Source organism: Ambystoma mexicanum, chromosome 4q (genome assembly GCF_040938575.1).
Source record: "Ambystoma mexicanum isolate Mex_15411 chromosome 4q, UKY_AmexF1_1, whole genome shotgun sequence".
NCBI lineage: Eukaryota > Metazoa > Chordata > Amphibia > Caudata > Ambystomatidae > Ambystoma > Ambystoma mexicanum.
This window is the reverse complement of record NC_090928.1, coordinates 899,144,484-899,172,295: the sequence shown is the minus strand read 5'-3', so window position 1 is coordinate 899,172,295 and position 27,812 is coordinate 899,144,484. Positions and strand designations below refer to the sequence as shown.

At 46.0% G+C, this 27,812-nt stretch overlaps 1 long non-coding RNA gene across 1 annotated transcript in view; it reads right to left on the bottom strand.

Annotated features, from left to right (window-relative positions):
* Positions 1–24,343, bottom strand: part of LOC138467120 (uncharacterized) — a 70,747-nt gene extending 46,404 nt beyond the window's left edge. Inside the window, exons 1-2 of the long non-coding RNA XR_011268052.1 lie at positions 24,085–24,343; positions 23,936–23,977 (exon numbers count right to left, since the gene is read on the bottom strand). This is a non-coding gene — a long non-coding RNA (uncharacterized lncRNA). The remainder of the gene's footprint in view (positions 1–23,935; positions 23,978–24,084) is intronic.
* Between the last annotated feature and the right edge of the window lie 3,469 nt (positions 24,344–27,812).

Genomic DNA, 27,812 nt, shown 5'->3' with positions numbered 1-27,812 from the left:
ACAATAGGTTGGACAACTGGGGGTTGAGCGGCGGCTTACCTGAACTCAGCGGGTAACGGGTGTTGTACACTTTGGATCAAATCTAATCTCTGATGTATAGCCGCATTGGTGGCTGTCATGTCTGCCCTCAGTACTGTGAGTGCCTGTACCAATGCAACCACGGGGTCTTCGGCTACAGGCTCCATACTCGACACAGCGCAACGGCTTCACAGTCTGTCGTGACTTGCCACGAAGTGAAGAGTATTGAGCCTCTGTCCACAAATCACCCACAGGGAGAGAAAGATAAACACTCCCTGTGCGAGCTTTGAGGCCACAGGTGGTTGTTGGTTTGTTGAATCAGATGGCGCTGAGGACCCCAGAGGCTGTTGGAAGGAAGTCAGGGTTAATACAGGCAAAGACAGTGCTTTAGTTAAATGCAAATAAATGATACTCTCTTACCTATGTTCAGTGGAAGGGAGCCTGAGGTATTGGTGCAAGGGAGCGCCAACGATTCAAACAGTCAAGTACCTGGAGGCAGGTACGGGCTGACCACCCGTAACCCTTAAGGTGCACGTAATGGTTTCCAAGAAAGAACGGAAGGAAGGTCGTAAAGAATCCAAGGGTCAAAATCCAGGTTGTAGCAAGTGAGCAGATAGGGAAAATCCAAAGCAGTCCGTTATGCGTAAGCCAAAGGTCCAAAGTACCAGTATCCGTGCAGAGTATCAGCAACCGTATCCAAGGAGCAAGAGTTAACCAAATCCGTGATGTGTAAGCCTGAAGTCAAAATCCGATGTGGTCAAAAACAAGAGTCAAGAACGCCAAACAGTGTTGTGAAACAGCTGTGAAGCGGCGAGTGATTCAAAGCTCCCGGCTTTTATGTGAGCCGCCTCCTGATCACGTGAGCGGGGCTTCGTGCACGTGATCGGGAAGTTGATGTGAAAGCAGGAAGCAATCGCAATCGGCTGTTCCAGCCCGATCGCAATCTCCATGGCAGTTGCCATTGGAGACGAGGAAACAAACAACGCCGTCCTCTGCGTGTGACCTGAAACCATCGGTGATGGCGACTCCCCGGCACCCTAGGTGATGGGACAACTGGAGGGTTTGACTGTGACCCGGGGAGCCTGACAGTCCTTTGTGTCGGAGTGTTATGCAAGGTGTTGTATGAGTGTGTAACTGACCTATTGTGCATGACAGAGAGACTATATGATGCAGTGGTGTCCCCAGAACCTTACAAAAATCCTGCTTGCCCCGCTGCCGACTCAGATTGTTATCTCGGATTATGCCCCTACCGGAAGCTTCTGTTGCTACGTTTATCATGGAACTGTTTGTGGTGTTCACACGTCTCGAGTAAGCCTGGAAGCCTACCTCCTCTTGTCTACCCCGTACGAACTAGAGACTGATGGTGTATCCGTCAGGGGCTCGACTGAACATTAAGAACTTCCTGGTCATTAGGCATACGCGTGCAGTCGGGCATAGTACCTTCACATTGTTTTCGCTTGCTGGCTTGCTCCTTCTTGTTGTCACCGCTGCATTTCCTCAAGGACCTTTAATATCCTCTTGCACGGTGAGGATACATTCACATCCAGTTCTTAACCCTGAAACACACACTCTGTTTCTTCATGCTAGGTTTTGTTATTTATTGTGTTCCTAGATACATCAGGTGCTTCCTATCTAGATACTGGAGGAAATTGGTTGTCCCGAGACACAGTGTGGGACGTACCCCTGGATACCACTTCCTTCACTTACAGGTTAGTCTGTTCTTGCAACAAGTGTATTATTGCCTTACCAGAGAAAGGTTTGTTCCTGACCTGACTTTCCTTTCCGGTTCTAGGAGCTCTGGTGGTCGTGTTTGGGTCCATTCTTCCGAATAATAAATAAGTATTTGGAACGTCACCGTACACAGGTGTATATTGTTAGGTAGAATTTGTCATCTACACTACGTGGGCAACTTGCTTACAGATTCTGACAATCACAGCTAGTGAGTCAAGGGGAGAACCGATAAAGAAACCTAACTGTGTTGAACGAAAGTAGCAAGCGTAATTGAACTTTGAATAAACAAAGAACTGTTGATACAAGAGAAGGGGGAAAGCCAGCATAGCAGAATCAAACACCATGTGGGTGTTCATTCAAGAAACTCTAGGTGATTACCCTGCTATTGAACTACAGTAACCAGAAGACTGTTAGGCAGAAACCTGTGCAGTTCCCTTTGGGACCACTGCAAAAGATTTAAGACTACAGGTGTTGGCAGTAAACCCACTTGGTAGCAGTCTGCACCGCACAGATTCACTGTGGTAGCTGTGGCTGAGCAGCCAGACTTCCCTCAAGAAGAGTTAGGCAGTATACAGAGAATACAGAATAGGCACAGAGACACAGTAGCACAAGCAAACACTAACCAGAGCTAGGTGTAAAAGCATAAACTTATTTATTAAAGGTACACTCATAAATTACACTAGCACACTAGAAAAGATAAGAAAGTCAAACACAGTTACTATTACTCATATGTACATCCCTAATCATTTGTTGGACAACTCTAAGTTAACACCACTTATTTCCAAGCAGAGGTGAGCGCTTAACGTTAGATGGCACTCCAAGAAGTATTACCAAAAGGGAGGGAAAAGGCAGAAATAAAGAGAGCAGTAAGGTAAAACACTTTTCACATAAGGTTAGCAAAGGCAGTCAATGGTGGAACAAGGAGAATTAGTTCGGGGCCCGCTTTAGAGGGAGCCAGGTGAAAAATGTGCCCAAGATCACACAATGTCATCAGTCTTTGCAGGTGAGAAAAAAAGGTTTTACTACGGTTCTGAAAAGTTTAGTTAGGGTGTCCCAGGCCTACCCAGGTTCGGGAGCCGAGGGCTAAATCTACCCCGTACAATCGGTGGCAAGGGGGGCCGGGCGGAACACAGTACCTTTAAAAGTGGAAAGATTCCTCCAGCGGTGGTAGTCGTTCCTGGTAGTGGGTGCAAGTCGCGGCGTCGTCCCGAGGAAGGGGTGATCTCGACGGGGAGGAAGGCTGCAGGTCGTTGCACTACCAGGGATGAGGCCAGCCGTGGAGTTCTTCGGTCACAAAGGATTTTACCCCTCTTTCGCGGTTGAGGTAAAAAGTGGTATCCCGGTTGCCGGGGTGCTTGGCACAGGCAAGGCGGCCACGAGATGCTTCGGGACGGCGAAAAGAGGGCAGCAACTGGTTAAGGGAAGAAGACTCTCCGGCGGGAGATCTCCTCTGTCGTCGGAAAAAGTGGTGAGACGGTTCTGCAGGGCTCCACCGGTGGTGTCGTCTTGGCAGGTCGGCTCGGCTTCTCCCTCTTCGGCTTCTTAGGTCCTGTGGCGACTTCTCAAGTTCCAGTCCCCAAAGCCCTGCTTTTATGCAGCAAACCCCCAATCACCCAGCCTAGCTGTCACTCAAACATGCTAAGTGGTGAGCCGGCCGGCTCACCACTTGGGCCAATCAGGACGGAGTGCGACTTGAGTTACCAAGGTAACTCAGTCCAGGGTGCCTAAATCCCCCTCCACCCCTCCTAAGTACCCCAGACAGAGTGGCACCACTTTGGAGGGCTGCTGTGGAGAAGCCCGCCAAAAGTGGAACAAAGGGCTCCACTTTGGGTCAGAGTTACAGAGGTGAACACCAACGCCATTTTAGAATCAAGTTTTGGCAAAAAATACCAACCGGAGTTATAATAATAAAGAAATAACCCGGCGGTATGTTCAAGGCTACCGTAAATAAATAAATAAAGGTATTAGCCTAAACAATGGGAAATCCCATAGGAAAATATTCGCGGTTGAATATAAAAAGTAGTTTCCACTGCCACCAGCCAAAACTCGATGAGGGGGGACGGAGACGTGCCCCCTCGACTAACAGACCCCGGGGCAATGGAATTGCCCCGGCCAGTACGTCCACAATATGATGGTTTGTACTGGTTCTGTTCAGGATTTGAGACTAGTAAAGTCAATGGTGACTTTACAGACCCTGGGAGACAGTAGCCAGTCCCAGGGTATGGAGTCTATGTTGGGGGGTCCCTAGGACACCCCTGGGTTACGGCACTGAGGGTGCTGTGTAACCCATCTCAAAAAAACACATGAGGCCCTATGGAGTAAAAGACCCCATAGCCCATTCAACACAAGGCAAACCAAAGAAACACACTTCAAACATGTCCAAGAGTGAGGGTAAAAGAGTCTCACTCTTGGCAGGAGAAAAAAATAAACCCAGAAAATCCAGCAAAGCTGCTGGGGGACTCAATAGGTTAGGAAATTCAGCCTAAACAGAGAATTCTCCCTAACACTCGCCCCCCCCAGACTAAGGGACAGGAGGATTTAATCCACTCCTGGATGAACCTCATACCTCTAGTCGATGACATACATCCTAGAGAGTCCATCAGCATTTTGATGGTGACACCCTGACCTGTGCTCAATGGTGAAATCAAACCCTTGGAGGCAGATTGACCATCTCAATAGTTTTGGATTTTCCCCTTTCATTTGCATTAACCATCTCAAGGGTTGGTGGTCAGTCTGAATGACAAAAGTAGAACCATACAAGTATGGCCTAAACTTCTTCAGTGCCCACACAATAGCAAAGCATTCTCTTTCGATTGTTGCCCACCTTGTTTCAGGATCCTTCAGTTTTCTACTGATGAAGCAAATGGGGTGTTCCCTACCCTTCTCATCCAGTTGGCTAAGAACTGCACCTATACCTACATTGGAAGCATCAGTTTGTACAATGAAAGTTTGGTGGTAGTCAGGAGCTCTGAGTACTGGAGCTTGGCAGAGAGCTTTCTTCAGGTTTTCAAAGGCCTGATTGCATTCCTCAGTCCATTTGACCTTCTTAGGGAATTTTGGAGAGGAGATCACATTCAGAGGAGAAGCTATGGTCCCATAGTTCTCAATGAAATTCCTGTAGTACCCAGTGAGGCCTAAGAAGGCTCTCACCTGGGTCTGAGTAGTAGGTGTTGTCCAATTTTGCACAGCTTCAATCTTGCTGAGCAAAGGCCTTATTTCTCCACCTCCTACCTCATGCCCAAGGTAGACCACTTTACTCTGACCAATTTGGCACTTGCTTGCCTTTATGGTCAGATTGGCCTGCTCACGAGCCTGCAAAACATGTCCTAGGTGGGTCACATGTTCTTCCCAGGAGTGGCTGAAGACTGCAATGTCATCCAAGTATGCCATGCAGAAGTCCTCCATCCCAGCTAGAACCTGGTTCACCATCCTTTGGAATGTTGCAGGTGCATTTTTCAGTCCAAAAGGCATAACCTTGAATTGGTATAGGCCAACTGGGGTAGAAAATGCAGTTTTCTCCTTGGCATGGTCTGTCAGGGCTATTTGCCAGTAGCCTGACGTAAGGTCCAGTGTGCTGAGGTACTTGGCTGCACCAAGTTTATCCACCAACTCATCTGTCCTTGGCAAAGGGTGGGCATCAGTCTTGGTGACTGCATTAAGAGCTCTATAGTCCACACAGAATCTCAACTCTTTGGATCCTGCCTTTGGTACTAACACTACTGGGCTAGACCATGGACTAGTAGAGGGCTCTATTACCCCGAGATCAAGCATCTTCTTGACCTCCCCTTTGATGTGGGTTCTGACATGTTCTGACATTCTATATCCCCTGCTTTTGACTGGCAGGCAGTCACCAGTGAGTATCTCGTGCTGTCCCCAAGGGGTCAAGCCTGGTGAAAGTGAGAACAGGGGGGCAAACTGGTTTAACATAGCTTTGCACTCTTCCTGTTGCTCAGGGGTCAGATCTGAAGAGAGATTAACTCCTTCAACCTTTTCGTCCAAAGGTAAGCCTCTCAGGAGGTCAGGTAGAGCGTCACTCTCCTCCTCCTCTTCCGATGAAGCTAGAAGCAATGCTCCTACTTCTGGTCTAGAGACATAGGCTTTGAGGCGGTTGGTGTGGAAGACTCTGGGAGCTTCCCTGGGTTTGCCCAGATCCACCAGATAGTTGACCTCTCCAAGTTTTCCCACAACCTTGAAGGGTCCCATCCATTTGTCTTGCAAGGCCCTCTGCCTTGTTGGGAGCATAACTAGAACTAGCTGGTCTTGAGTAAACTCAACCATGTTAGCCTTCTGATCATGCCAATGTTTGATCAGAGCTTGGCCAGCTTTCAAGTTGTCACTTGCTTCTGCCATCATGTGTGACATTCTCCTTCGGAGACCTATCACATAGTCAGTCACTCTGACTGGCTTGGGGGAAGGAGCACTCTCCAACCCCTCCTTAATCAGGGCCAAGGGGCCTCTGCCGGGATGGCCATAGAGAAGTTCAAAGGGAGAATAACCTACTCCCTCCTGAGGGACTTCCCTATAAGCAAATAGAAGGCATGGCAGTAGAAGGTCCCACTTCTTCTTAAGGGGTTCTTCTAAGGCACCTATCATGCTCTTCATGGTTCTGTTAAATCTTTCTACCAACCCGTTGGTCTGAGGGTGGTAGGCGGTTGAGAATTTATAGGTAACTCCGCAGGTTTTCCACATGGCTTTCATGTAGTTGGACATAAAATTTGTCCCCCTGTCAGAGATCACCTCCTTAGGAAACCCAACCCTGGTAAAGATACCAAGGAGGGCCTTAGCCACAGCCTGAGCCGTAACAGTCCTCATAGGAATTGCCTCAGGGTATCTAGTAGCATGGTCTACTACAACAAGGATAAAACTGTTGCCTGAGGAGGTTGGGGGATCAAGGGGACCAACAATGTCAATCCCTATCCTCTCAAATGGGACTCCCACAACTGGGAGAGGCACTAAAGGTGCCACATTCTTGGAACCAACCTTACCAGAAGTCTGGCAGGTATGGCAGCTCCTGCAATACCTATCTACTTCAGCCCCCATTTTTGGCCAATAAAAGTAGAGAGAGAGCCTTTCCTTGGTCTTCTTGAAACTCAAGTGACCAGCCAAAGGAATCTCGTGGGCTAGTTGCAAGAACTGTTGTCTGTTCTCTTGGGGCACTACCAGGCGTTGGTATGCTCCAGGTTCAGATTCGGTTGGTTCACTGTAGAAGAGGCCATCTTCCCAGTGTAACCTATACTTCCCAGGCTCTTGCCCATCAGCCTGAGAAGCTGCCTGTTGGCGAAGGCCCTCCAGAGTTGGACATTCTCTTTGTCCCTTACGAAAAGCTGTCCTGCTGGGTCCACCTTCTGCCAGTAAAGACTGCAGCTCAGGATGGTCAGCCGGGTCCAGGTCTCCAATAAGTTCTGGGCCTCCTACTAGCTCTTCTTCAGAGTCTAGTTCAACCACACAGGTAACTTTGGACAACTTTGGACAACCTCGGGGGAGTCCTTGTTGGAAGCACTGGAGTGCTTGCTGTAGGCTTTTTCCTAGGAGTCTTGGGTTGCCCCTTTGCTCCTGATCTGGTAGTTACTGCAGTAAGTTGCTCCAGTGGGAGAGGAGTGATTTCTGTCATCATCTCCTGAGATAAACCTCGCAGGGTTTTCTCTCTTGCAGACTTGGTGAGCTCCCGTAACCTTTTACTAGGAGGTCTGGGGGTATGTGACACCAATCCCAGAGCTTTCAGGTCATTTCCTAGCAGAACTCTTCCTGGCACTTCACATTGTATACTGACAGGTATCTTCACAGCCATATCATTACACTGGATGAGAACTGGTAACTGGGGACAAATCTGCACAGGCCCTCCAGCTAACTTGGTGAGGCATTTGGGTGCCTTAGCAACATCCTCTGCCTTGAAAAATGATTCATCCACCACAGTTATGCTGGCCCCAGTGTCCCTGATGGCAGGAGTCTCCTGACCATTCACGTGGACACTGTCCTTATAATACTCTTTAGTATTATCTGGGATAGAATTATACACATCTAAATTTTGTTGTTCCCACAACCCCAGAGAGACTAAAGAAGCACTGGCTGAGACTCCAGTGGGTTCATCAGCCAGTAGTAGAAAGTTTCCACTTGCCATAGTGACTTCCTCCTCTGGAGCGAAGCCTAAGGAGACAAGTTGGACCCCTGAAGGTTTACCCTTACATCTGGGATCTCCTTTCACATGGTCAGTAGCCTTACAAACATAACAGGCCCCAAAGGTCCTTTGGAATGGAGGCTTGTTCTGACCTCCTTCTGGTTTAGCACCAGAAGGTATACTACTCTGCTGTGGTTTCCCAGGTGGCTTACCCTTATGGTTTTGTTTGGGGCCCTCTTTGGAATTAGGATTATTAGAATTCTCTTTGGAGTCTTTCTTAGGCTGTCTTCCCTCATCCTTCTTCTGAGTTACCCCAGAATCCTTGTGAGTAGCCCTGTTGGCAACCCACAAGTCAGCAGCCTTAGCTAGTTTCCTAGGATCTAATTCCTGTGAATCAGCCAAGTGCTGTCTGAGCTCAGGAGAGCAGGCATCATAAATTGACTCCATCATTACAAGATTTCTCATTCCTTCATAAGTGTTCACCTTGTAACCCTTAATCCATCCCTCTATGTTTTTCAACCCTTCACACACCCAGGTAGCCCAAGGGGTACCATCATGCTTTTTGAGGCTCCTAAACCTCTTAAGATACTGGGAAGGGGTCTTCCCAAACCTAGCTATCAAAGCTAGTTTCACACATTCATACTCTTTCCTATCCTCCTCCCCCAACTCCACTACCACATCAGTTGCAACAGGGGGAAGCCTAGAGAACAACCAGGTGAGTAACACATTACCTGTGATGTTCTGGAGCCCGTGATTATACTCAAACATAGACAACCAATCCAACACATCCAACGTAGGCTCATACATACCAATCAATTCCTTAGGCATCCGGGGTCTTTTAGGACTGGAACTTCTAGAGGAGCCAGAGAGAGAAGCATTCTCAACAGACAATTTCTTCATTTCTAGCTCATACTTGAGCTCCATTTCCCTTAGCCTTAGTTCTTTGTCAGTTTGAGCATTAAGTTTCTTGTACTCTAATTCAAGTTTCATTCTCTCTAGTTCAAAGTATTGAGGGCTAAATGTGGGACCTGGCAAAGGTCCAGTAGGTACAGCTGGTAGAGCAGACAGAGGCCTAGAGGGACTATCTACAACAGTTTCATCCTCCTCTTCTGGTTCTGACCCAAGATCATCAATACTTTGCGCCATATCAAGATCATTGCTGCTTTCTACAATTGCTGGAGTGATAGGTTCCTCTGGACCATCCTCCAGACTTTGGTTTTCTAACAACCTTTCTATTAGCTCTATTTTCTTTCCTTTAGTCAGGAGATTCTTATGCCTACAAAGAAGTCTTAGACAATCAGCAGTTTTTGTAGCAAGGGACTCTTGACTATAACTTTCCATAGTAGACAGGTTAAAAATGACTTTTTCTTTCTTGTGCTTAAGCTTTGTGGTTAGTTGCACTAAGGTATCTCAAAAGTACTCTAAAGTGTATACTCAATACAGATCCCACCGCTGTACACCAGTGTTAGGCAGAAACCTGTGCAGTTCCCTTTGGGACCACTGCAAAAGATTTAAGACTACAGGTGTTGGCAGTAAACCCACTTGGTAGCAGTCTGCACCGCACAGATTCACTGTGGTAGCTGTGGCTGAGCAGCCAGACTTCCCTCAAGAAGAGTTAGGCAGTATACAGAGAATACAGAATAGGCACAGAGACACAGTAGCACAAGCAAACACTAACCAGAGCTAGGTGTAAAAGCATAAACTTATTTATTAAAGGTACACTCATAAATTACACTAGCACACTAGAAAAGATAAGAAAGTCAAACACAGTTACTATTACTCATATGTACATCCCTAATCATTTGTTGGACAACTCTAAGTTAACACCACTTATTTCCAAGCAGAGGTGAGCGCTTAACGTTAGATGGCACTCCAACAAGTATTACCAAAAGGGAGGGAAAAGGCAGAAATAAAGAGAGCAGTAAGGTAAAACACTTTTCACATAAGGTTAGCAAAGGCAGTCAATGGTGGAACAAGGAGAATTAGTTCGGGGCCCGCTTTAGAGGGAGCCAGGCGAAAAATGTGCCCAAGATCACACAATGTCATCAGTCTTTGCAGGTGAGAAAAAAAGGTTTTACTACGGTTCTGAAAAGTTTAGTTAGGGTGTCCCAGGCCTACCCAGGTTCGAGAGCCGAGGGCTAAATCTACCCCGTACAATCGGTGGCAAGGGGGGCCGGGCGGAACACAGTACATTTAAAAGTGGAAAGATTCCTCCAGCGGTGATAGTCGTTCCTGGTAGTGGGTGCAAGTTGCGGCGTCGTCCCGAGGAAGGGGTGATCTCGACGGGGAGGAAGGCTGCAGGTCGTTGCACTACCAGGGATGAGGCCAGCCGTGGAGTTCTTCGGTCACAAAGGATTTTACCCCTCTTTCGCGGTTGAGGTAAAAAGTGGTATCCCGGTTGCCGGGGTGCTTGGCACAGGCAAGGCGGCCACGAGATGCTTCGGGACGGCGAAAAGAGGGCAGCAACTGGTTGTCCCCACCAGTTAAGGGAAGAAGACTCTCCGGCGGGAGATCTCCTCTGTCGTCGGAAAAAGTGGTGAGACGGTTCTGCAGGGCTCCACCGGTGGTGTCGTCTTGGCAGGTCGGCTCGGCTTCTCCCTCTCCAGCTTCTTAGGTCCTGTGGCGACTTCTCAAGTTCCAGTCCCCAAAGCCCTGCTTTTATGCAGCAAACCCCCATTCACCCAGCCTAGCTGTCACTCAAACATGCTAAGTGGTGAGCCGGCCGGCTCACCACTTGGGCCAATCAGGACGGAGTGCGACTTGAGTTACCAAGGTAACTCAGTCCAGGGTGCCTAAATCCCCCTCCACCCCTCCTAAGTACCCCAGACAGAGTGGCACCACTTTGGAGGGCTGCTGTGGAGAAGCCCGCCAAAAGTGGAACAAAGGGCTCCACTTTGGGTCAGAGTTACAGAGGTGAACACCAACGCCATTTTAGAATCAAGTTTTGGCAAAAAATACCAACCGGTGTTATAATAATAAAGAAATAACCCGGCGGTATGTTCAAGGCTACCGTAAATAAATAAATAAAGGTATTAGCCTAAAACAATGGGAAATCCCATAGGAAAATATTCGCGGTTGAATATAAAAAGTAGTTTCCACTGCCACCAGCCAAAACTCGATGAGGGGGGACGGAGACGTGCCCCCTCGACTAACAGACCCCGGGGCAATGGAATTGCCCCGGCCAGTACGTCCACAATATGATGGTTTGTACTGGTTCTGTTCAGGATTTGAGACTAGTAAAGTCAATGGTGACTTTATAGACCCTGGGAGACAGTAGCCAGTCCCAGGGTATGGAGTCTATGTTGGGGGGTCCCTAGGACACCCCTGGGTTACGGCACTGAGGGTGCTGTGTAACCCATCTCACAAAAACACATGAGGCCCTATGGAGTAAAAGACCCCATAGCCCATTCAACACAAGGCAAACCAAAGAAACACACTTCAAACATGTCCAAGAGTGAGGGTAAAAGAGTCTCACTCTTGGCAGGAGAAAAAAATAAACCCAGAAAATCCAGCAAAGCTGCTGGGGGACTCAATAGGTTAGGAAATTCAGCCTAAACAGAGAATTCTCCCTAACAAAGACCTTAGGAAAAGGCGGAAGGGGGTCAAAGTGGTCATGCAGGGGTCTTGTCAAATCCTTCGTACATACTAATGTCTTTGACCGGCAGATGATTACGAAAGCTAAAGGAAGTAAATCCTGCATGGTGAAAATTAGTACATGAACTCTATATCGGAAAAGTCAGCGAGAGTGAAACCGACAAGGGGCAAAGCCCAAAAACCTGTTTAAAAAGACATTACGGGTAAAAAAACAACTGGATTCCAAGATGGCGTCGGAGAGAGGAAGACGTGCCTGAGTGTGGTTCCGTTCCCCCTCCCGGGCCACAACAATAAAGAAATCCAATAAAGTGGATTTCCCGCTCCACAGCTCGCAGAAATCAATCCGAGCCCTCGAGGACCAGAAGCGCTCCAGACAGAGCAGCTGACGGGGAGAAATACGCCAAAGGCGCCGTCAAATACCAGGAATGAAGTGCCAGAATCCCAGGGGCAGCAGACGCCCACAGAGGAGAACCGGAGCGACGCAACACTAGGAAGGCGGATCGAGGCATTGAATGGCACCCGATCCGACTCCGGGATCGGACACGGAAAGGAGGCACTACGTACCTAAGCCCAGGGAACCCGCTCCACCACGCAGGGACACTTAGGTGGCTGGCACACAAGGAAGTGATTCCCTCTCCTCCAAAGAACTGAAGGGTACGAGGGGTGCATACCACAGCCGGCGGAGGGAAGTGCAGGCTCTGGAGGAGAGCATAGCAGCAGTTCCGGACATCAGAGGAAGACAAGGACGGGCCGTTGAGACTGGGCAGCCACTAAGGTACGTGGGTACGTGGCACGGCTAAGGCCACAAGAAGAGGAGAACTCACGGTGGCTATAACACGCAGGGGGAGGGGATGTCAGAACACAACCTGGCGACCATGCGCTAGGAAAGGACCCCCAACCCAAGCACAAGAGAGAGGAGAGATAATGGGGGGGCAGGGGAAACAGCCCCCCACCCGAGGGGTGCCAGACAGCGGGGGAGATATCTAAAGCACAGCAGGGAAGGAACAGCACCCCACTGATGCAACACAGGGAAACAGTGAAACAGAGAACCACCGGTGAGCGAGACCAACTCTGCAGGAACAATGGCAACAACTGCAACCTCCCAGATCAGGGACTAACATCAGGGCCAAACAGGGCAAATACCCTCGGACCACGGTTCTACAAACTATAGAGTCACCCACAGCTCAATACTTAAGAAGAGGTGGAATGTCTTCAGAAGGCGGGAGAGAGGAGAGACTACAGGCACTGAGATAGAGAAACGAAGAGGAGAGTGGAGCAAAGAAGAACTCCTAAAGAGGGTCACCCACAGGAGAGCCCAAGGAAAGGAACCCAATCTGGCTCAGGAAGACATAAAGGGTCCTTTACAATGGTTCACCAGACAGGCACCCAAATCGGACACATCGCAGTAGGGACCTGGCATCTGAGAACCCCCGCTAACACTGTGACACAGGATACAACACCAACCCAGGAAAAGCCTGGAAGGACAGGGGAAGGGGTGGATAGATAACCACAGCAAACCCCAAATTCCTACTGTCACGAAAGCAAGGGAGAGAACCAGGAAGAGCAAGAAGGTAGCCTGTGCCATAACGCGAACACCCCGCTAAAGAGGACCCACTGGGAGAGGACAAGCACAACGACATCAAAGGCAGACAACCGACTACTGCACCTATGTCCAAGACTAGGGCGAAACAAACGCAAGCCAACCAGCAGAGTCCCCAAGGGAGGCAAGAGCAGAATCTGCCACAACGCTGGGGTGTGGACCCTATAATACAGGCGAGGAAAAAGAATAAAGAAGATAGAGTCACTAAAACTGACTCGGAAACATCAACTGCAGAAATGGCGACAAAGGAGGCTATGAAAGAGTGGTTTGGGGAATTGCAAGCACAGTTCATGACCACAGTGCGGACACAATTTGAGACCATGATAGGCGAGATTAAAACAGTGGTGCAAGAACTAAGAACAGAGGTGACAAATCTTGGCGAGAGAACATACACCCTGGAGAAAGTAATGCAAAATCTAGAGGAGGAAACACAACAACGCACAGAAACCCAGGAATACCTAGTGTGTTTGACCCACAACCTCGAAATACAATGCAAGGATCTAGAAAACCGCTCTAGGAGGTCAAACATAAGGATAAAAAACATGGTAAAGACGGTGGAAGAGAAAGATTTAAACAAGGCAGTTCAGCAAGTCTTCAAGGACATTCTGGATACGAAAGAAGATGAGGAAGTGCCAATAGATAGAATACACTGAGTGGGCTCAAAACGAATAGGACAACCGGGAGCCACACCGCGTGACTTTCAGGTAGCGCTCACTTCCTACTCCCAAAAGGAACAGATCTTGAGAAGGGCGAGAACAATGGACCATACCATATGAATGGTGAGGACATTCAACTGTATCAAGATCTAGTGCAGTCCACGCTAAAGAAGCGCAGAGACATGGGCCCAGTGGTAAGAGAACTGTCAGCGAAACAAATAAGGTATAAATGGACTTTTCCATTCGGGCTATTGTTCTCCTAGGAAGGAAAGCAGCGGAGGATCACGACCTGTGAAGAAGGAATGCAAATAATGGATTTACAAGACCGAGAAGGAGAACACCAAGAAATAAACAGAGGAAGACCGATCTCGAGAAGAGCAGCATGGGAATGGAAGATGATCGACAAAAGGACAAAGCGGCCAACGACAAAGAAAAAGAAGGCCTCCGACAGAACAGACCTATGAATGTTTACAGAGGATAGACCCCGCTCCGGGAAGACCCTCCACTCTGGACATTCGAGGACAAGAGAGGAGTGAGCCTTCCATACAAATTCAGGTGCTGGGGGGCTACTCGGGACGCATTTTGGAATCCAGAGGGGTTTTAGGACACCCTACAAGTTATCCCTGAGATGACAGAGGGCATGGCGCAGAAGGCCGTACGCCTGAGCGATCATAGGAACCAGAGCCCTCCTCAGGGCGGTTATGGGGGGGGGGACTCGCAAGTTGGAGGAGGCAGAGTCAGGGGGCTTGGGGGGGTAACCGGAAAAGACCACTCATATTCATCATTTAGCCAAGAAGTGGAAGTCCAAATAGAAACCCAAGCACCCACGACAGGATGGGGATAAAAATATTGACATACAATGTCCGAGGGCTGAACCCCCGGGTCAAAAAGAAAAAGGTGAACACTTCCTACGGCAAGGAAAATACGATATAATAATGCTCCAGGAAATCCACATTAAAGGACAGGATAAAGGTAAGGTCAGATTGAAAGGGTATAATCAAATGATACAGGCAAATACACAAGAGAAGAGGACGGGGTGCTGATTGCCATCAGGGACACCATAAATGTACAGATACACCATACAGAAGCAGACAAACAGGGAAGATATATTTTTGTGAACGCAAAAGTAGAGGGCCACCCCCTGACTATTGCGGCACTATATGCCCCTAACACTGGACAAGAAGGTTTCCTCAGGGACACACTGCACAAACTAGAGCACTTTGCAGTGGGGGAGATAGTGTTGGGAGGAGACTTGAACATCGCCTGGGATCCTAGCATAGACAGATCCGGTCCTCGACTGCAGGGCAATGAATAATTTAGCATTGGAAGATGTCTGGCGACACTTGAATCCCATACAAAAAGGCTACACATACTTTTCATATGTCCACGGAACCATGTCAAGGATAGATTATCTTTGGGTGTTGACAGGTCTCCTGGAGAAAATACGGCAGGCGGAAGCAGGCTCCATTTTACTCTATGACCATGCCCCACTGTGGGCAGACCTAGCACTGGCAGAAAATCACACAGGGCTATGTAGGTGGAGACTGCCAGAGGAAATCATACGGGATCCAGTATTGGGAAACACTCTCAGGGAACATATGAGCGAATACCTGGCACACAATAGCCTTCCGGAGATATCAAGAAAAACCCAATGGGTGTGGGCGAAAATGTGCATGCATACATGTAAGGTCTCCCTCAACTCCAGATTCAGATGCATGCAATATAAGCTCCTTAATTGCCTGTATTACACCCCTCACAGGGTGGAGAAATTCACACACAACCAACCCCACATGTGCCGAGATGCAGATCCGGTGAAGCTGACCATACACATATGTTCTGGTCCTGTAGGGCACTGGCCCCGTTCTGGGATGCTGTGCTGGAAGCCCTCTCAGAAATGGTGGGGTTCCATATTGGTCCCGACCCCCTTGCTTTGTTGTTTGGGCTATGGGAGGGAACTGCAGTGAAGAAAGTCGCCACATTTTTGAATGTTGGGGCCATAGTGGTTAGAAGATGTATCCTACAGTTTGGAAGCGTCGCTCCCGCCCTTCATTTGAGATGTGGCTAAAGGCCCTCACTTGGACGCAAATGTGTGAGGAGGACTACATCAATTCCCTACCTGCGAATGGCCACCCAAAAAATGTGTGGACAGAGTTTTGTAGTTATTTGAACAACAAAGTTGACTTTGAGCTTCTATCCTCACCCTCGTCGGTGGAAGGGGCGGAAGCGCAACCAGGACTCTGAGCAGCCCCACTGGACTCAACACACCCTAAGTTAATATGCCCGTTTACAACTAATGCATCGGTTGTTCTAAATGTTTTAAATGTGAAATGCTAAGTGCTGATGTGATGTGTCCTCCACCTGCTACTGTTCCTTGCCAATAAAGAAAAGCTTAAAAAAAAAGAAAAACCCAATGTGAAGCCTTTAAGGCAGTTACAAGGGGACACTTGATAGCATGCAAGACTCAGAGGGAGAGACAGAACCGACAATGGGAAAAAGAGCTAGAGGCAAACATAAGCGCGATCCAGGTTGAGATACTGCAAAAACCAACATCTAAACTAAACAAATCATTGAGACACGTCCAAGGACAGCTGGAATCCATTCGCACCAAGAGAGCGGAGAGAGACCTGCTACAATTGAAACATTGCTACTACGTAAAGGCAAATAAAGCTGATAAAATCTTAGCTAGGCAACTTAAAGGGAAAAAGCTGAATCAGACAGTAAAGGCACTAATAGACGACAAATGGCAAACAACACCACAAACGTCAGATATTTGGGACATATTTAAGCAATTCTATCAGAGCCTTTACTCCTCAGATCATCCAGATGAGGGGCAACAAAAGACCTATCTGGAAAATGTTTCCCTCGCGACAATTTCGGAAGAGGAAAAGCAACAACTAGACAAGGAAATCACAGAGGAGGAGGTGAATAGGGCGATTAGTGACCTCCCACGAGCAAAGCCCCAGGTCTGGGCGGCTACAAAGCACAATTTTACAAGGCATATAAAGACATACTTGCCCCAGTCCTGACAGAACTATTTAATACGTTCAAGGAAAGGAGCAATGTCACCAATCTATGAATGAGGCAAAAGTGGTGGTCTTCCACAAGCAGGTTAAGGACCCGCAGCTCCCTAGTTCGTACCGCCCGATAGCGCTACTTAACTTGGACGCGAAGTTATACACCAACATTCTGGCAAATAGACTAGCGCTAGTCCTCCCGAAACTGATCCACCAAGACCAATCCGGGTTTGTACCAAATAGACAAACCCACAACAACATTAGGAGAGTACTTCATTTGGTGGAAAAAATAGGGATAACACAATCCCCAGCTATAGTGCTGTCCTTCAATGCGGAGAAAGCGTTCAACAGCAAAAAATGGGCATGGGAGAATCCTTTATAGACATGATCCAGGCTAACTATAACTCCCCAACAGTACGAATAGCAGTGAACGGGGGGCTGTCCAAGAAAGTACTAATCGAGAGAGGGAAAAAACAAGGGTGCCCGCTATCCCCACTCCTTTACGCGATATTCCTAGTGCCTCTATTGGCACGAATAAGAGACAACCCAGAAATAAAAGGGATAGATATGGCAGGGTACACGCACAAAATCACTGCGTACGCGGATGACATGCTGGTGGTCCTGGGAGACCCAGGAAAGTCTATCCAGAGTCTTATGCAGGAAATTGACACATACAGTTCCATATCGGGGTAAAAAATAGACAAAAATCGGAAATCCTGATGCTGGCAGGAGACAGATCGCATATTCAATCAGTAGCATCCACCTTACACCTGAAAGTGGCGAAAGGTGGGGTCAGGTATCTGGGGATTACCTTGACAGGGAAAATAGAGGATTTATATGCCCAAAACTACCCGCAAATGTTAGATAAAATCAAACAAGTCCTAACGAGATGGAACCCATTAACGATATCTTGGTGGGCAGGATAACGGCAGTCAAGATGACCATCTTACCCAGACTCATGTATCTGTTCCAAACTAATCCGATAAGAATCCCTCCAGCCTTTTTCAAATCCCTGACAAAACTCATTTTAGCATACATATATCAGAAAAAGGCCCCCGGAGTTTCGAGTATGGTCCTGACAGCATCGAGGAAAGATGGGGGCTGTGCTCTTCCGCATTTCAAGAAGTATTATGAAGCGGCCCAACTATGGGTATTCAAAGAATAGATACCAGATAAATCACAGAAAATGTGGGCGGCCCAATCCAGAGCAGTAGCGACAACTCACACCCAACACTTCATCTGGTTAGGGAAACAAAACAATACAGACGCCCTAATGTACAAATTAGTGACATTTTTTTTTTTTTTATTTGATATGGCTGAATTCAATCAACCTTCCAAAGTGAATACAAAACATATAATAAAACAATTAATCTGAAAAACATTTCTTAAAATTAATTACTTAGACTAACATTCTAAAATGAAAAAGAGAATCACCTAACAATTCATTTACCTAGCCACATAACTTAGCGCATCATTGTTACAATAATGGACATCACACAAAAATACAATACTTATCAGAAAAGAAAAAAAATAATTTACATATTTGCTGATCATTAACAGTTTTCTTGTTCAATTATGATGTTAATTCCACATCATCTTACATGTTTAGGCTAAAAAGTTAACAGTTGCAATTTGTATTGCCAAGTTGTTGTTATACCCCAACAGTACTGCCCAGCATTCAAACTGAAATATATTTCCCAAGTATTCACAATGTCTTGTGAAGGCAGTGTCTCTTTTAGATCTTAAGAATATACATTCTGCAATCAAATGAACAAGGGTCTCAGAAGTATTGCCATCTTTACAAAAACAACACATATTTTGTTCTGGGCTCACAAGCCGGCGACCTAGCCTTTATGTCAAGTGTGGTCCACAAATTAAAACGGAGACGAAGAATGCCATAACGGTATTTGGGTGAGGGAGATCGTATCAAATATGGAGGCAGTATGCCCATTCTCTTTGGTGGAAAGCCCACTGTATCACCATCCCGATACAACAGACAAAGCTCACAGGTGTTAATCCAGGCAGTCTGATGTATTTTTAATTTAGCTTTGTCAGGATTATACAATAGCAGATCGATAGTTATGTCAGCCTTAACCAGTATACAATAGACTTTGTATAACCATTTGTTAATAAACCTACAGTGTTTGTCTGCAAACATGTATTGCGAGAGTGTTTTTAGAAGTACGTTTTCCTTGGTAGACAGCAAAGACTTCCTAAAAAGAGAACACAGGCGCCAGCTGGAGTGTGCCTGGAGAGAGAGCAACCCCAGCTCATATCTCATCCATGAAATCGGTGTACATTGCGGCAGACAGAGCACTGCGCGCCAAAATTTAGCTTCCCACTGGTTGAATTTGAAGAGGGAATCAGTGGGAATGGTTTCTAGGCCATATAGCAGTATGGGGACAACTTTTTTGGTCCAAAAGTGCCATGCAGGCAAGATCGAGAACTTGCCAAACTTATACATAATGATACAGGCTTGAGATATGGCTGAAATTAGCTTGCCCTCCACCCGCTCCAGTTGTCCCTGTGCTCTCAACTTCCCTTTGAAAGTCATTCCCAAGTAGCAGTAATTTGGTAATACTGCAATCGGTGTAAGGCCAATGGTCCAGACAAATGACATTGGCCTTAGATGTTTAGGTGAATATAGTACGATTTGGGTTTTAGATGAATTAATTGACAGTTCATTAAGGCATACATACTCTTGAAACGCATCAAGTAGCCGTTGAAGCCCAACTTGGGTCCTAGAGATAAGGACCATATCATCGGCATACATGAGCGACTGAATTTGCTGGATATTTAGTTTAGGAGAGTCTGAGATTATCTTCGACAGGGGCTCTTTAACATCATGTATGTAATAATTTAAAACCGCTGACGCAAATGAGCATCCCTGCTTTAGTCCCCGAAATGTGGGGATTTTTTCTGACAAAAGACCATCCAGGGTGAGTCGGATTCGGATAGATGTTTCATGGTGTAGGGAGTGAATTATGTCATATAGCGTCGGTGGACACTTATCTCTTTTTTCAAGAGTAGGAGGCGACTCACAGAGGCGAATGCTGCGTTTAGATCGATAAACGCAAAAGAAATCTGCTGTTTAGTCTCCTGACATTGCACTTTTATTGCATTAAGGGTCAAGAGATTAATATTCGTTCCCATTCCTACCAAGAACCCTGTCTGATTAGAATCACGATAATTATGAATCCCTGTCCAGATGTTAAATTCACAGAGTACCAACCTAGTGAAGATCTTACCCTATGCGTCTAAAAGCGCTATGGGTCGATAGTTCGCGGGACAGTTCGGTCACCTTTTTTAAAGATTGGAATGATTATAGAAGACTTCCATGACAAGGGAATAATGCACATGTGTAGTACACTGTGAAAAAGTATAGAGAGTATGTATGCCCATATGGATGGATATGTTTTGAACATTTGATTCGATAGCCCATTTGGACATTCAGCTCTAGACGAACTGATTTTCTTTATAATTGTATAGATGGTTTCATAGGAAGCTTCTAACTGCCAGGACGATGGGGAGACCGGCTCATAGGGGCAAGCTGCATACTGGGGGTCAGCGTATAGGGTTGAAAAATGGGTGGCCCAAGTTTGCTCCGTCACTCCATTTAGTTGGGCATCTGCATGCTGATGGCAAGTATGGTTGTTAAGGAGGAACCACATACCAGAGGAATTTTTATTGCGCAATGCGAATGCCATGGCTTCGCTGTCTTGCTGAAACAATTTTGACTTCCGACCACGTAGCCAATTTTTATATTTACATTTGGCTGACTTTAATTCTTGCCACTTAGATGATGAGTTTGAAATTAGAATTTGCCTTTTGTTTGACCTAAATTTGACCCTTTTTTGTAAAACAATCGGATCAAAGGCATGTGGATGTCTAATGCTGTTAGACTGGGGAATAATGACCATCTGAGCAAAAGAGTATAGCAAATCTGTGTACTGGTTTCTGTGCGATGTTTTAGACTTGTCAACAATTAGGTGTTCAAACTGGTTTAGTGTTCTCAAGTTCCATCTCAAAAGTATACGAGAGGTATTAACTTCTAAATTGCTGTGATAGTGATCCTCCCTTCGTGTTGGCAAAAGGTTCAAGTTAAACCGGAGGATCAATAAACTATGATCACTTTTTGGATGGTAGTTTACGGTGAATGACTCAATTTTTTGGAATAGTTTAATATCGACATAGATGTAATTGATTATGCTAGTCGATATACCAAGGTGCCAGGTGTAGTGAGCCGGGATATCACCCTGAACTGAACCATTCACCATATGGAAGTTACGCTCTCGCATGAGTGCCGACCAATTGTAAACCACTTGACTTTGGGGTCCGGGCTTCCAACAATCTAAATTAAGGTCGCCCAATATGATGGTATATGTGATCAAGTTGTCTAATGAAATAAGGTGGAACATGTCATGCGGTCCGGCAAAAAAGGTCTCGTCAAACATACTGACAACATTTCGATATAAGTTGACCATGGCAAGGACCATCTCTCCGTTGGTGATTCTGACTAGCTGTATGTGTGCTCCCACAGAGGCCAATGGAGCAACAGAGAAGCCCGCTTTGATATTCACAGCAACAAGAAGGCCGGAGGATGGTCTACCTCCAGTGGGCACTGCGGAAACGAGTTACCGTTCATAATTGTCCCACAATGGGGGTTTGATTAGCCATGTCTCTTTTAGGGCTATGATATGAAAGAGATGAGGCATCTCTCTGAAGGAGGAATTTAAATGCCCATGACCCCTAGAGTTCCAGCTGGCAACACTTATTTTTGTTGTGAGATCACATTGTAATGGTTATTGATGGGAACTCTCAGCTGCCCAAGGTTCTCTGGAATCACGTCGAGTGCCTTGATATATTTTCGGCATTGTGATAGGTGCTTTAGGTTTTGAAAATGCATTCTCTGGATCCTGTGCTAGCAAAAACCCCATGTCAAACAAATCCATTTTGTTACGCCATATTGATGGAAACACCACACCAGAAGGAATCCAAAGTCTGACTATGGAAAGTGGGTAATCAGTTAGAAATTCAATCTGGTCTAGATCACCTCTGGAGATGTTACATAGGTCATCAATTTCACCAAATATTTTCAGCACACTTTGCCGATTTAGATCATACACAGGATGGTTCCCCTCTCTACATTTGAGAATCAGAGTATGGAATTTTGCTCGTTGTGGGTGTAAGTGGCGTGATAGCAACCGAGAATCTGGTTTACGAGGAGTCCATTTCGGAATGATAGGGGTACCAAGATGATTAGATGACCATTCATGCCTATGTCTCTGGAGGTCATTGGTTTCAGCTGGATTGGTTGTTTGATGACAACCAAACAAGTGTGTTGCGCCTCTTGACACATCTGGCTGGCAACGTAACTTGGCATGCATTTGGAAAAAGACCTTGGCCAAATTAGCGGATAGGCATCAACTCTTTTTCTAAGTTCATCCGTCAGGCTTTGCGGTACGACAGTGTCCAATGCATGAGGCAGTTGGGACAATGGGGCAAAAGAAACTGATTTAGGCTGTGTATTAGGGGGCCTGGCACACTTGTGGTTGCCCCAATGATTCTGGAAATCCAGAACCTGCAGCGCTCGAGCAATCAGGATTCCGAATTGACTTGCCAGGGGCAGCGGAAAATAGGTATGTATTCGAATTGCACGGGGGAATTTTCTGGACATCACGTAAAGAATTAACCAGTTGTGAGAGCGGCGACAAAGTTACAGTGGGCTTCACTTGTAAACATATATTAGAAGTTGGAAAAGTGGGCAGATTGGATACTCCTGGTGTTTTTGGTTGCACACTATCAACAGGAACTGAAGCAGCAGAATATTGTCCTTCAGACAAAGTTGAAGTTTTACCAAGTACTTTAAAGAAAGTTTTGAGAGTGCTTTTGGGGTTTTTGGTTCCAATCATGTTTTTTATTTTTTATAGGAATCAGTGTTTTCTTTTTGTTAGTAATACGTTTAGGATTCCTCGCTTTCAATTGTTCAAGATGGCTTTGACCATCAGTCACAGCGGTTTGAGTTCTTGGCAAATCTCCAAGACAAGGAGGCACTACATCACTCACATTATGATCCTCTATGACGGGGGGTGATCGCCACAGGAGAAGCGCCAGTGCCTATAATACCTGAGACTGACGGAAGGGGGCAAGGAGCCAAAACAACAGGAGTCACCAGTTTTAATGATTGTGGTGGCTTATGCTTGGAAGAAGGATTATCGTTACAAACAGCCAAATGGCTGGGAATCATCACAACTGACTCATCCAGCTTCTCATTGCTTTGAGATATTTTGGAGAGCTGTTGTGAGGAAAGCCATTTCATCAAATCCTCAAATTGTAGAGCTTGTCTGGTAACTTTGGAGTCTAAGGATTCAAAACGTTTACACAGACTATAAATGGCGGTGTTGGTGGCTGTGAGAGCGGGTTGCACCATTAATAAAGTTTGGGCAGAATTATCAATCGGATATGGTTTGTTTGTCCAAGGTGTTGGTAAAGCAAAAGACTTGAGCATCGGGCGTACATTTACAGAGGAAAGGTCACTGGGCACACAAGACACAGATGGTACGCCAGTAATGTAATCATTCCTCATAGTAGAATGGACAGACTCACATAAGCTAGCATGTATTGAAAGAGCAATAGAATCAGATAACAATTGAGGAAAGGCAATAGGTGAAATGGACATATTCGTATTTCGTACAGCTGGACAATTTTTTGTGGATTCCATCATGGTCATATCGGAAATCGGATGGGGATTAATGCGCCTCAGAGGCGTACAATGGGAGGTGTTAACTTTCCCAATTGTGAGGGCGGAAGGCATGTGAGTCTCACCCGATGAGATAGTGACAGGGGAAAGGGGAGAGGACATGTCTATTCTGTTACTCTGAGTGCTGAATGGAAATCAGGTCTGTTTATTGGGAGACCTGGGAGTAACAGACGTAGCAGAGAAAAACAAGTTTGGGGTATCAGGGGAGAATCTAGGTGTCCTTGTGACTCTGGGTTAGATTGCTGAACAAGCGACAATGGAACAATGGGTTGCATGCTTGTTGTTAGTTTGTAAGAAGTGTAAGTGGTCATTAGGGAGATCAATACAAGGGACAATGTGCAAAATAAATAAATAAATAAAATGTACTCTAGAAGCGGAAAAAAAGAAAACCAACAATAATAACAAAAAAAAGAGAAAAAGATTATAAACAATAAAGTACAGACTTACCGAGGAGACACTAATAACTCAATATAATACTCTCCGTCCAACCTGTTAGAATGAAAAACACACAGCCACATGTTAGGTGAATAAAATTGACTCTGAGGCACCGTGGCTGCGCGACAAAGCGGCCAAGCGGTACTTAACTCAGTACTTACCCGAGATGCGCGCACGCGATGCGGGTGTATTTGCAGGTTTAAACACAATCCAATGGGAAGGCTAGCAAGCAAGCCAATCGCAGTTAGCCAGGGGCGGGCTCAGGGTGAGTGTCAATCAGGGTAAGAGAAACAGAAACAAAATGGTGTCAGTTCTTGTAAAGTTCTTTTAAAGATTGTTGCAAAAGTTCCCAGGTGCGCTCATAATGAACACAATCACCAGACACAGTCACTTCACCTGTGAGCCTTCGTTCGTTTGTTTCGCCAGCACAGCACGGCAGAATAGGATGCGTGTTTGCAGGTTTAAACACAATCCAATTGGAAGACTATCAAACAAGCCAATCCCAGTTAGCCAGAGGCGGGCTCAGGGTGAGTGTCAATCAGACTGTGAGCGTTCGTTCGTTCGTTTCGCCAGCATAGCACGGCAGAATAGGAGGCAGGAAGCAAGTCACCACAAATGGAACTGAAGCAGCGTTCATTAAAAATTATGAAAGCAACGCTATGTATATGGGACAAAGCGGCACAGACAGGAACACTAACCATAGACCCAGCCCCATTTATGCCATTATTTGAAAACACAGAATTTCCACCAGGAATAGAAAAAGGGGCATTCCACAAATGGGAGGAGGCGGGATGCAAAATGGTCGAGGACATGTATCAGGCGCAACAGATAAAATCCTTTCGGAATGCAAGTCGCTCCTAAACCTGAATGCCATCGACAGATATAAATACGAACAACTATATCACTAGTTGAACACCCCCGGAATCAAAAAAGTGGCAACAAGGGAGCCAACCCCATTTGAAACATACATTATGACACATTCAGGAGCAAAGAAATGTGTCTCGTATACTTACAAGTTCATAAATGCACCAGTATAAGATGTCAAATGGCAATACATAATAAGATGGGAAAAGACACTTCAAAGCTCACTTACAAAGAAACGCTGGGACTAGATATGGGGTGCAATACATAAGCTCACAAGAGCGATACAGACTAGAGAAATGAGAATGAAAATACTCATACAATAGCACTACACGCCGGAAAGACTCCATATGATGTACCGCAACACACCTAATACATGCTGGAGGGAATGTGGCAGTAGGGGGACTGGCAGTACATATGGTGAGAGTGCCCGGCACCACACCAATATTGGAGAGACGTCAAGGCACAAATGCAGACGATGTTCCCAGATATGGGGAACCAGGGAGAAGAAGTGTGGTTATGCGGACTATGAGACCCCAAAGATAAAAATGTAACCACGACACAGAAATGCAACATTATGGGTCTACTGATAGGGGCTTCGCTGGAGATAGCACAAAAATGGAAACAGAAACATCTGCACGTAGCAATTGACTGGATACGAAGAGTCTGGTCACATCTAGCTATGGAACGCATAACATACAACATTCAAGGGGAATATCAGAAATTTAGGAATGACTGGGGCATGGTTTTGGAAATTTTGCAAGGGGATTACATGGAACAATGGTGCCCGCACAAAATAAGGATTCTGGACTTGTTCAATTAAGGGAGGATGGAGCTATCTTGAAAGGCAGGGACACTAATGCAGAACTTTCCGGTGGAGGGTGGCAGGGGGAAAGGGGAAAACAATGTTTAATGTTGTTAATGATATTTGTATTAAAATCTATAAAAATATGGTTAAAAATGGAGATCCATGGGTGGAAACTATCACCCAAACTTCACTGGGAAAGGTTACAAAAAAGTTAGCAGGCGCCCCTCTCTTGAAAGAACATGGCACGATAACCTGTTCTGTGGTTTTTTCCCACTTTGAGAGTCTTCAGCCACTGCGTTTTGCTCACTGTAGTTTTCACAAAGGAGGAATATCCATTTACATATCAGTCTTTGTCCTGCCCACAAGGGCAGTCCAGCACCGAAATGCCAGGCAAACCTCCTTTGAACAAGAAAGAGTACCAACAGCAACCCCAGACACGTGTTTCAGCCTTGTTGAGCATCAGTGAGGTGTCCTTGCATATGTCCTTGTAATCGTGGATTATGCAACTCGCTATCCTGAGGCACTCCCAATGAGAAATAATACCACCCAGCAGATATTTAAACATCTTCTAACGCATTTCTCCAGGGTCGGTTTGACCAAGGAAATACTAACAGAACAAGGTTCGAATTTTATGAGTAAATTTATGGCTGAAGTCAAAGAGTTACTCCACATTACTACCTTGCAAACTTCTGTGTACCACCCTCAAACCGATGGCTTGGTAGAAAGATTCAATAAGACCTTAAAACGAATTCTCCGAAAACTGGTAGACAAGGACGGGAAAGACTGGGACTGCATAATCCCATGGGCACTATTTGCAGTGAGGAAAAACCCCCAAACATCCACAGGTTTCTCTCCCTTTGAATTACTCTATGGAAGAGAGCCGAGAGATGTCCTGGATATGCTCCGGTAAACCTGGGAAGAACAGGAGGAGCCCCATATTCCCATCTAGCAAATCGCCACCCGAATGCGAGAACATGTGAAGTTGGTCCGAGACTTAGTTTGCACTCACATGGCAAAGGCTCAAAGTCAACAAAAGGCCACTTATGACAAGAAAGTGAGTTTAAGATCTTTCTCCATAGGACAGAAAGTATTAGTCCTCTTACCAACTTCAGAGAACAAACTGGTCACCAATTGGCACGGACCTTATGAAATAGTTGAAAGAACGGGGACCTGTCCTTATGGAGTAGCCCAACCGGATAGGAAACAGAAAACCCAATATCATATAAATCTCTTGAAAGAGTGGAAAGGGAACCCGTCAGTAACCGATGCCAAAGTACTAGCCTGTTTGGTTCCCGAAGACATAGATAACTTTCATTTAATTCCTTCTGAGTTACCTACTCAAGACCAACAAGACATAAAGGGTGTAGTAATTTAATTTCCTAATGTATTCTTGGAAAAACCAGGGAGAGTAAAGAATAGATATCACTATATCAGAACACCTAAGGGTAAAGTGGTACGCTTAAAAACATATCAACTCCCCGAAGTTCATAAGCAGATAGTGATTGAGGATGTCAACAAAATGTTGAAAGCCAACATTATTGAGTCATTCTCAAGCTCATGGTCCTCTCCTATCGTGCTTGTCACTAAACCTGACCGTTCCTGGAAATTCTGTAATGCCTTCCATCAAGCTAATGCCATATCGGACTTCGATTCCTATCCTATGCCACGCATTGACAAACTAATTGATAAACTCGGAGCAGCCACCTTTCTAACTACCGTAGATTTACCCAAGGGATACTGGCAAGTTCCCATCTATGGCCCAGATAAGGAAAAGACTGTGTTTAGACCGTGTTTTCAACACCACTAGGATTATTCCAATTTAAAGTCTTACCTTTCGGTCGGGCCACTTTCCAAAGCTTCATGGATAAAATCCTTCAACTCTATTCCGATTTCTGTGGAGCTTATATTGGCGATATCATCATTTATAGCAGAACTTGGAAGGACCATCTCTTCCATCTATATACCATCATGAAAGTCCTTATAAACGCTGGTCTCACTGCTAATCCTGCTAAGTGCAGATTGGCACAATCAGCCGTAAAATATCTTGGCTTCTTCGTAGGGAACTGGAATGTACAACCACAAAACTGTCTTAGATACACCAACTCCCAAAACTATAAGAGATCTTAGAGCTTTTTCCTGGTTAATAGGGTACTACCGAAGGTTTATCCAAAGCTTTTCAGACAAAACAGCCCAGCTGACAACTTAAGAATGCTGAACCCC